Consider the following 11531-nt stretch of genomic DNA (forward strand, 5'->3'; position numbering starts at 1 on the left):
AGATTTTGACCCATTTACCTTGGCTTTGAAAAGTCTAAGGGATTTAGAATTAGCTAGTGTGGGATATTTTAGGTTTTCCTTTGAACTTCTTTCTTGTTTTTATTCCACAGATTTTCTATCATTTGTCCAAATGTATTTCAATATATTGAATATATTGAAATATATTGAAAACAAAATTCAAGTTGTCTTCTATACCTCTACCATCCTAGGATGCTTTTGTATAGTATGACACACAGCAATACACAATGCAGTACACAAAATGCATTTGTTTATTGAACACCAAAATTAGACTTCAATTTTATAAGTGTTTCTATCACAAAAACAATATGGGGCTTTATGGGGAAATAAAAATATAAAAATAAATAAATGTGTGGTTTTCTGAAAATACAGGCCTTATGTGAGACACATCAACTTACACAACATCATTCAGCTCCCGTGTGGTGTCTGGAGATGGGTTTATCCCCATGTAGGACAGGGTATTTTGATGATCATTCATTTCATCTACAAGATAAATAAATGCCAAGTTAGTTATATCCCTCTGGGCCTGCCTGAGCATCTACCCCAAAACCAGAGTCTGCCTACTTTACTGCTTTGTGCTCTCACCTACACCTCTGACTTTATGGGGGGCCGTCCCCCACCACCATCTCTCCCTCTGAAAAAGAGTTAACTTACAGCTCTAGTTAATAAAGTTCCTGGGCGTGACATGAGTGTTTTAGTTCACAAACCCCTCAGATGGCTCTCTAACTTGCCTGACAGGTTTACCCGGACTCCTACAGCTACACATACGATTGTTTACAGTCTCCCAACCGCAAGAGGTGTGGGAAGTTTAAGATATTCAAATAGTATAGAGCCTCTCGGAGAGTTAGAAATTGTCAGAATAGAACTAGTAGAAGATTTCATTGTTGAGCATATGCTTGCTGCTAAGTTTGCACATCCCCTGTATTGTACCCTTGGAAGTGTATTAATTAATATAGTTGGTATGTAGAAAAAATAAAATAAAAAAATAAAAAGCAGCAGTAATTGAAATTCAATTGCAAAATGTCATATTCTGATTGTAAAATACATATACTTATCAAATTATGTAAATCTTTCTCTCCTTTACATATATTACTTCCTTTTCTCCGGATACATCTACATGTATACACTTACTTATCTCTCAGTCTCCGCCAATTCATTTAACAATTTATCTGTTATTGTGTGTAAAGCCTGGCTATTTACTGAGCAAGTAACAAAAAACAATTCATTGTGTCTTCAGCTGTAGGTTAGGTGAAAGTGTAGGATTACCCAATTGAGATATGAACCAAGTGTGGACTGTGAGGAAAGCTGAGCGCCGAATAATTGATGCTTTTGAACTGTGGTGTTGGAGAAGACTCTTGACAGTCCCTTGGACCGCAAGGAGATCCAACCAGTCCATTCTGAAGGAGATTAGCCCCGGGATTTCTTTGGAATGATGCTAAAGCTGAAACTCCTGTACTTTGGCCACTTCATGGGAAGTGCTGATTCACTGGAAAAGACTCTGATGCTGGGAGGGATTGGGGGCAGGAGAAGAAGGGGACGACAGAGGATGAGATGGCTGGTTGGCATCACTGACTCGATGGACGTGAGTCTGAGTGAACTCCGGGAGTTGGTGATGGACAGGGAGGCTTGGCGTGCTGCAGTTCATGGGGTTGCGAAGAGTCGAACATGACTGAGTGACTGAACTGAACTGAAATGAAATGAACAATTTTAGTGCTTCCCAGCTTGATGGAAAATGTGTGTGTGTGTGTGTGTGTGTCTGTGTGTGTGTGTGTGTATAAATAAGCAAACTGACAAATAAAAATTAAAAAAAGAATTAGGGAATCTATTTCTTTTTTAATAATATTTTTAAAGTATGTATTCAATCTGTTACAATATTGCTTAGTTGTTTTTTATGTTTTTGGATTTTTGGCTCCCAGGCATGTGGGATCTTAGTTCCCGACTAAAGACTGAACCCACAACCCACTCCCCTTACTTTGGAAGGGCAAATCCTAACCACTAGACTGCCAGGCAAATACTGCCTAGGGACTGTATTTTCAAATATATTGGAGGAATATAATTCAAAAGGGAATTGAGGACAGCAGTTCAGACACCCAATTTTGGAAGGAAATCAGAATGAAGCAGAAGACTTCCCTTCCAGTTACCACCTGAGAACTCATGGTGAACGAAGAGCAAATGAGTAAATGTAGGTACAGCTCTTAGAAACATGTACGTCAGAGTGTCAGCACTATCTGATAGTTCCATTAATAAGTCTGGAAAAAATAACAGTACTTCCAGAGACAGCATCTAGAAGGCTATAGACTACGGAAGGAAGGAAAGAGATTTTAATATACATTCTGTTGTAACCTGTGAATTTTCCACAAGTGTGTTATTCTCGATGCTTTTAATATAAAATATTTTTATAAACTAAGCCCCACGTCATGGCACGTGACACCCACTTTGGTCCCAAGGTGAGGAATTCAGACAGGGTGCAGTGGGGATGGCTCTTTCTGCTCTAGGATGTTGGGGTCTCAGGAGAGGAGACTCACCAGTTGGGGTTGATACTAACACTAGGGGCTGGACTCCTCTGGAGGTGACGTCACTGCCACGTCTGCAGCTGAAGCCGGGCTTGCTGGCGGAGATTCAGGAAGCCTTCCCACGAGGCCTGGGCTTCCTCCTAGAAGGCAGAACCGCCGAGTTCATTGTGGGTGGTGGACGGCTCCAGCAGGAGGTTGACCTGAGTGGCTCATGGCCTTTTCAGGCTTAACTGTGGACATTACACAGTGTTATTTCCAGGACATCTGTCAGTGGTAAGTAAGCCCTCATCACTCTGTATCAACTCTTGTTAAAAGAAAGGGCACTGGGACGACCCAGAGGGAGGGTATCGGGGGGGAGGAGGGAGGAGGGTTCAGGATGGGGAACACAGATATACCTCTGGTGATTCATTTCAATATTTGGCAAAACTAATACAATATTGTAAGTTTAAAAATAAAATAAAATTTAAACTTCCTACTGTAAAAAAAAAAAAAAAAAGAAAGGGCCTAGACCCACATCTAAGTGGGTGAAACATAAAAGAAATTGCATAGGTGTTAAGATTTATACCTGTACATATCAGTTTAAAAATCATAGCAACACATTAAAAGATGCTCAGCATCATTAATCATCAGGGAAATGCAGATTAAAAAAAACAACCAGTGAGGTATACAAAAAACAAATGTTGGTGAGGATACTGAGAAAAGTGAACCCTCCCACACTGTTGGTGGGTATGTAAATTGCAACAGACACTACAGAAAACAGTATAAAGGTTCCTCAACAAAATAAAAATAGAGCTACCATATGATCTAGCAGTTCTACTCCTGAGTAGATATTTGAAGAAAACCAAAACCACTATTTCAAAAAAGTACATGAAGCCCACTGTTCAAAGCAGTATTATTCACAGTTGCCAAGATATGAAAGTAACCTAAGTATCCAGCAGCCAGTGAATGGATAAAGAAGATGTTATGTGTGTGTGTGTGTGTGTGTGTATGTGTGTGTGTGTATTCATATATATATATATATATCTTCACAGACATACAATAGAATACTACTCATCCATAAAAATTAAAATATGCCATTTGTAGCAACATGGATAGATTTGGAAGGTATTATGCTCAGTGAAATAAATCAGAGAAAGACATATACTGAATGATATCCCTTATGTGTGGAATATCAGTAACACAATAAACTAGTGAATGTAACAAAAAAGAAGCAGACTCATAGATAGAGAGCCCAAACTAGTGGTTACCAGTGGTTACCATTTCTTTCTCCAGGGCACCTTCCCCACCCAGGACTTGAATCCTCATCTCCTGCATTGGCAGGCAGATTCTTTACTTCAGAAGGAAAGCCCAGGGAAGCCCACAGATACGTATGAAGATAGATATAGATATAGATATAGATATATAACTGAATCACTTTGCTGTATACCTGAAATTAATACAACATTGCAAATCAACTATACTTCAATCAAAGTTAAATATTAGTTCAAAAAATAAACACACTTTTAAATGGCCTACAGGTAATTTGACTCAAAGCAGAGTAAGCAATAATTTCAGTATCAGCATTTATATATCTCCACTACATAAGACTGTTCAAGTGACCCCTGCTCCCTTCCCACTGTATGCTCCTACCTCTATCTCTAGTCTCAGGCCTCACTCTGATGTCAAACACTACACGTGCACAGCTTGCACTGTGCAGTCTGGGAGAAGGAAAATCCCAGTTTCATTGTTTAATAGCCATGTGAGTGTTCTGAACTTAATATTATCATCCGACACTTTTCTGTTGCAGTCTTAATTCTGTATCTACACAGAGAGAAAGCCATGAGAGAACCCTAGGAGAAGGCCGTCATCTCAAAGCCAAGGATGGACTGCTCAAGAAAATCCAACTCGACCTTAAATCCCAGCCTCCAGAACATGAGAGAATGGTGTTCGGTCTTTTAAACAACCGGGTCTGTGGTATTTTGTGATGGCAGGCCTAGTAAACTAAGATAAGACTCTAAAACATCTTTGAATCTAAATTACTTTATTTATATAGCTTGTAATTACAATGTATTGACGAACGAGTGAAATAATCTAGAGACAATGGTGTACATACCTATGAATTTTATTTTCTCTTGGTATGTTTTTCCTGTGACTTCCAATTCCAATGACCTACTCATTGAACTCATTCTCAGGGCTTCCCTGGTGACTCAGAGGTAAAGAAACCACCTGCCAATTCAGGAGATGTGGTTTTGATCCCTGGGTTGGGAAGATCCCCTGGAGAAGGAAAAGACAACCCACGCCAGTATTCTTGCCTGGAATATCCCATGATCAGAGAGGCCTGGTGGGCTACAGTCCATGGGGTCGCAAAGACTCAGACACAACTTTGCACCTAAACAGCAAACTCAATCCCGTCAAGGTTCATGTTATACAGATAGGGGCAAAGACAATGAGAAGAGAAAAAGTTAATAGTCCAAGGCATTTAGAGAAAGTTCGCTTGCATAAAATTTACAAAATATTATTCAAATAATTTCTCGTTTTATTTTTACTTTCCTCTCATTCTGGTAATACTATTCTTCGTGAATATGTCTGTTAGAATATTATTGCTTTTCTTGAAATGAAAAATTTTGAATTGCATAACACCCTTAGAAATTCTCACAGTATTACAATGTAAGTAAATAGAAAATGAAAATGACTTCATCTTGTTGTCTAAGCAATTAATGCATTTTGGTTTCCTATTTCAATGCCAATTTGTTGGGGCTCCCAAATCTTCTGCCTGGAACTTGTGAGTCGTATTCAAGTGTGCCATCAACTCAAGAGAAGGGATCTTTCTCTGCTGCAATCTGCCTCACTTCAGAGTCCCATAGACTCCTTACAGTGTTTTCTTGACAAAAAGCTGATAATCATGATTAATCCCTCACTTTCTTTCACTTCCCATTTCACATCTGCTAGTTCAACCTTCAGACCACCTACCCAACCTCCACCTCCACCAATTCTGAATCAAATCTCCCCTTACATTAGTTCTTTCCAGTCCTTGAACCACAAACCATAAAAAGGATCAGACCTCACATCTCAACTCTCCTCCAGCAAGGGGGCTTTGCCTCACAGGGCAGTCCCACACATGCTCTTTTTCTCCATCAATTTCCCCGATCCCCATTATCTCTAATTAAAGGCAGGGAGAAGAAAGGAACTGGTATTACCTACATCTGGTGATTCTAGGCTAGCTCCCTTTTTAATTGTGTGTGTGCCCGTAGGGTCCACCTCTTTGCGGTCCCATGGAGTGTAGCCCACAAGGCTCTCCTGTCCATGGATTTCTCCAAGCAAGAATAATTCGGAGTGGGCAGTTATTTCCTTCTCCAGGGGATCTTCCCAGCCCAGGGACTGAACTTGAGTCTCTTGCTTCTTCTACATTGAAAGGCAGATTCTTTACCTCTGTACCATCTGAGAAGCCCATCTTTACATACATGACATTATTACACTCATTTCATAGACAATGAAACCAATGATTATCTGAAATATTTGTGTAGCTCTGTGAATAAGTGTCAATTTAGCTAACTAGTAGTGACACTGGGATTCAAACCCAGATAAATCTGGGGCCAATGTCCACACCCTATCTACACCATCCTGCCTTGAAGGCCTTCTTTAGCACTTCTCATTGGCCTCCCTGGGATCCTAGAAAGACTGTTGTGGCAGGTGGTAAGAGGATGTGGTTTAAGAAACAGAAAAAAAAGAATCTGAAGACCATTTCTTCACATGTAAAAGAGAGAAAATTTCTAACACGGAGAGTTATTTAATGAAATCAAAAGTGAAAGTGAAAGTGGCTCATTCATGTCAGACTCTTTGTCACCCCACGGACTATACAGACCATGGAATTCTCTAGGCCAGAACACTGGAGTGTGTAGCCTTTCCCTTCACCAGGGGATGTTCCCAACCCAGGGATTGAACCCAGGTTTCCCACATTGCAGGCAGATTCTTTACCAAATGAGCCTCAAGGGAAGTCCAAGAATACAGGGGTGGGTAGCCTATCCCTTCTCCAGCAGGTCTTCCCAACCCAGGAATGCAACTGGGGTCTCCTGCACTGCTGGTGGTTTCTTTACCAACTGAGCTCTCAGGCAACTCCAAGAATCAGATAAAGAATCTAGCACTGTTACTGCCGCTAAGCTGCTGTTGCTAAGTCATGTCAGTCGTGCCCGACTCTGGGCGACCCCATAGACGGCAGCCCATCAGGCTGCCGTCCCTGGGATTCTCCAGCCAACAATATTGGAGTGGGTTGCCATTTTCTTCTCCAGTGAATGAAAGTGAAAAATGAAAGTGAAGTCGCTCAGTCGAGTCCGAGTCTTCGCGACCCCATGGACTGTAGCCTACCAGGCTCCTCCGTCCATGGGATTTCCCAGGCAAGAATACTGGAGTGGCTTGTCATTGCCTTCTCCTTAGCACTGTTAGTAGGGAAGAATAAGATCACACACAGATATATACCTTGCTACTTTTCCTAACCCCTTTCTGATTAAACAGATCTAAACACACACACACACACACACACACACACACAGTAATTCAGGTCAGGCCATCTGTGTTCTTGTTGACTTCTGCAAATTCACCACCTAACACCTCAGTTTATGTCAACTTCCTTGACTTCCTCACTGTTCCTGGCAGGCACATCCACACAGGGGTGCCTTTGCTTTAGACATCTTCTCTGCCTGCCGAGTTCATCCCCAAGACTTATATCTGTCATTGAGCAAATAAAGATTTTAAAAACTAAGATCAATCTCTGGCCATTTTGTTGGCCAATTGTATCTTCTTTGTCAGTCATAATAAGAGTTTTTAATATGTCTCTGCTGATTGATCATTTGCAATAGAAGTCAAAATTGCAATTATTTAATTCCACAGGTTGCTTTGGAGGGCTATAAAACAGAAAATTGATACTGTTTGATCTTTTTCACAGTTCTTCCTTTATGGAAGCTTACCTTTTGTAATGAAAATGTACTACTAAACCACTTTGACATTTTCCTTAATGTGCACAAAAACAGATATACACAATAGATCAGAATAGAATGGAAAACAAACTTAAAAATGTCATTGTGGAATATTGTGAAGTGCTCTGAATATTTACCATTGTAAGAAAATGTCCAAGAATAGCGTATATGGAAAGTATTTCTAAATTGTACAGAATTTATTAAAAAAAATAAACCACCATTCGCTATCATTTGAAAAAAGAAAATATCCAAAAAGGTGTTAGTAATTTTTCTTAATCTGTTTTCAATATTGTTTGAAGCTAGGGTTTGAAAATTTAACAGAAATATAGATCAATGGAAGAAAATAGAAAGTCCAGAGATAAATCCACGCACATATGGAAACCTTATCTTTGACAAAACAGGCAAGAAGATACAATGGAGAAAAGACAATCTCTTTTTAACAAGTGGTGCTGGGAAAACTGGTCAACCACTTGTAAAAGGATGAAACTAGAACACTTTCTAACACCATACACAAAAATAAACTCAAAATGGTTTAAAGATCTAAACGTAAGACCAGAAACCAGAGGAAAACACAGGCAAAACACTCTCCAACATAAATCATAGCAGGATCCTCTATGACCCACCTCCCAGACTAATGGAAATAAAAGCAAAAATAAACAAATGGGACCTAATTAAACTTAAAAGCTTTTGTACAATGAAAGAACCTATAAGCAAAGTGAAAAGACAGCCTTCAGAATGGGAGAAAATAATAGCAAACAAAGCAACTGACAAAGAATTAATCTCAAAAATATACAAGCAACTCCTGCAGCTCAATTCCAGAACAATAAATGACCCAATCAAAAAATGGGCCAAAGAACTAAACAGTTCTCCAAAGAAGACACACAGATGACTAACAAACGCATGAAAGGATGCTCAACATCACTCATTATCAGAGAAATGCAAATCAAAACCATTATAAATTTAAAGAATAAATAAACTGGAAAGTATATCATAAAAAATAAAATTTATTATGATAAATATAATATCATTTATGAGATGGCTTTGACTTACAGACTACAAAAGTAGGTTTCACTCTATTTTATATATTAGTTTAATATTTAAAAAAAAAAAAAAGAATCACTTGCCCTTTGGCTCTGACCAATCAGATAAAAAATTCTAACTTTTTTTTTAAATCTATCTAGTTTTTGTATGGTTGTATGATAGGCAAGTTTACGGGAAATATTTACCTTAAAGATATTACTGTTGTTGAAATTAACTTTTCTTAGAAATGTGTTTTTCACTGCCAAGATAAGAACCCAAAGTAGTACAGGGAATTATTATTTGATTTTTTTGTTTGTTTGTTTTTTTCCAGTGGTATTCCTCAGAATAGTTGGAAATTCCCCAGATTTATAAAATATCAATATGAAAAATATAATAACTATTCTATAAAATCTAATTGCATAGGAATTGAAAAATATCCTCTGTTTATTAAAAGGTTTTAGGAATGGAGAGTTTATAAGGGGTTCTCTCTTGAATGTGGGAGAAAAAGTATGCCCCACATTCCACAACCAAAAACAACATTATTGAAGACACACAGCATTACTCAGTGTCATGATAAGGCTGAAAATTCACAGGACAAATTCTATGAAAAAGTTAAGCCATTTATGATACTTATATATAGTAAACCTATATATGTAGTAAATATATATATAGTACAAAATCCATTAGCTCTAAAATTTGGTAGTGCCAATGAAAATTTTGACGTGATAGAAAAACTCCTAAGTATGATGTCCGTGACAAGCACAACTTAGTTCTGAGGTTTAACAATGTTTCAGAAGGGAGGTGGGGTTATTTTCTTTTTTTGCCACACCTTGTGGCTTGCAGGGTCTTAGTTTCTTGACCAAGGATCCAATCCTGGGCCTGGGCAGTGAAAGTTCAGAGTCCTAACCATTGGACCACTGAGGAAGTCCTGTAATGTCTTAACAATGCTCATATGAAACTGGCCACATTTAGGACATCTAACTACTGACAGTTCTCCCCAAATGGTCAAAGCTGTTAGACCGTTAATTTAACTGAGGTGGCAACATTTTTCAAGGCCATGAAACATAAGTCAGTTCCCTGCATAAGGGTCTTAGAGTTACTCTCCGTTAGAAAATTAAAACAGAAGACATACTGTTTGTAATAATTAAGTCTCTGAACCTTGTGTCCTCTTAGGGTCAGGCCACAGGCTATTCAGTTGTGGTAGATGAATCAGAGTACCAAGAACAATCTTCTTATACTGAAATTAAGATGCTTAGCTATGGCATCTTCCAGAGAGAATGGAAATTTTAAGAATTCATTTTATTGAATTGTTTTTTTTATTTTAATTTAATTGCAGGACAATTATTTTACAATATTGTATTGGTTTTGCCATACATCAACATGAATCCGCCATGGGTGTACACGTGTTCCCCATCCTGAACCCCCCTCCCATCTCCCTCCCCATACCATCCTGCTGGGTCATCCCAGTGCACCAGCCCCAAGCATCCTGTATCATGCATCGAGTTTACAGAAGATCAAGAAAGGGTCTGATATTTACAAAACTAGTTTTATATTTCTCATTTCATGTTACAATAGTGTTGTGAATTTATTGCAGAACATTTTTGGAAAATAGAAACAAAAAACCAAAAATTAAATCACTGACACATCTACTGCATTAAAACAACTACTGTTAACATTCTGTTTTATACATATTCAACATTTTGTATGCATTTTAAAATATATACTTTACTTCTTTTTGAGAATATTATTTCATTAGCATCTTGGGAACCATCTTCTCATTGTTTTTCTGCCTCACTGATTGCTATTTTTAATGTTTAAAATTTTTTTAACTTAACATGTTTATTTATTTTTTACTTTACAATATTGTATTGGTTTTGCCATACATCAACATGCATCCGCCACAGGTGTACATGTGTTCCCCATCCTGAACCCCCCTCCCACCTCCCTCCCCATACCATCCCTCTGGGTCATCCCAGTGCACCAGCCCCAAGCTCCCTGTATCCTAAATTGAACCTAGACTGGCGATACGTTTCTTATATGATAGCATACATGTTTTAATGCCATTCTCCCAAATCATCCCCCTCTCCCTCTCCCATGGAGTCCAAAACACTGTTCTATACATCTGTGTCTCTTTTGCTGTCTCGCATATAGGGTTGTCATTACCGTCTTTCTAAATTCCATATATATGCGTTACTATACTGTATTCATCTTTTTCTTTCTGGTTGACTTCACTCTGTATAATAGGCTACAGTTTAATCCACTTCATTAGAACTGATTCAAATGTATTCTTTTTAATGGCTGAGTAATACTCCATCGTGTACATGTACCAGGGCTTTCTTATTCTTAAAGAGAAATTTATTAATCAGTTGGCTCCAGATAGTCAGAGGAAACTCCTAAAACTGGCCTTTCTAGGTCCTCCTCACCATTCTATGCAAAACAAAGAACTCTGACCTGAAGAAAAAAAAATGGACAATAAGGTTGATCACACCCAGCTCCTAACTGGTCCCAGCTGGTCTCCAGAATTCCTTGCCCCAGCTGTTTAAGAAATACACAGCCAAGAGCAGACCTCAGCACAGCCGTACCTGTGAGCTATTACTCTGCACCCTGTTACCAGGCAGCAAGTCCTGTTCAGCCATTTTCAATGGGCTCCTCCCCCCAAGGAAGCAACTGTCAGTGAGTGACTGTTAGTGGGGACAACCAGGCAAGGTCAGCGGAGCAGGGGTTGTCACGTGGAAAGTGAGGTAAGAGTCAATCCTGGCCTCCCCTCCAGGGTGCTCCAGTTCATCCAGCCTCAGACCAATGGTGATCTGGGGGCATCAGGGCACTTGTGGGGGTCTGTGTCCTGTTGACCCTCCAGAGCCCTCACTGTGGCCTCTACTGGCCGCGGCCAGGCCTTGAGGAGGCAGTGACCCTCTCCCCACCTCTGCCACCTCCTGGCAGCACCATCTGCCCTGGATACCATCTGCAAGACCTGCTCCCACACCCCCCACATGGCTGGCCTGAGGAGCCTGAGGGCCAGTTGCGTTTGGCG

The 11531-nt window shown here is 39.5% G+C and overlaps 1 long non-coding RNA gene across 1 annotated transcript; it reads right to left on the reverse strand.

Annotated features, from left to right (window-relative positions):
- Window positions 1-417: 417 nt before the first annotated feature.
- LOC129653948 (uncharacterized) lies at window positions 418-4935 on the reverse strand. Its single transcript, XR_008715304.1, has 3 exons — window positions 4624-4935; window positions 2544-2671; window positions 418-501 (listed from the first exon to the last, which is right to left on the reverse strand). It is a non-coding gene; the product is annotated as an uncharacterized LOC129653948 (long non-coding RNA).
- Between the last annotated feature and the right edge of the window lie 6596 nt (window positions 4936-11531).

Source organism: Bubalus kerabau, chromosome 5 (assembly GCF_029407905.1).
Source record: "Bubalus kerabau isolate K-KA32 ecotype Philippines breed swamp buffalo chromosome 5, PCC_UOA_SB_1v2, whole genome shotgun sequence".
In the NCBI taxonomy this organism is placed as follows: domain Eukaryota; kingdom Metazoa; phylum Chordata; class Mammalia; order Artiodactyla; family Bovidae; genus Bubalus; species Bubalus kerabau.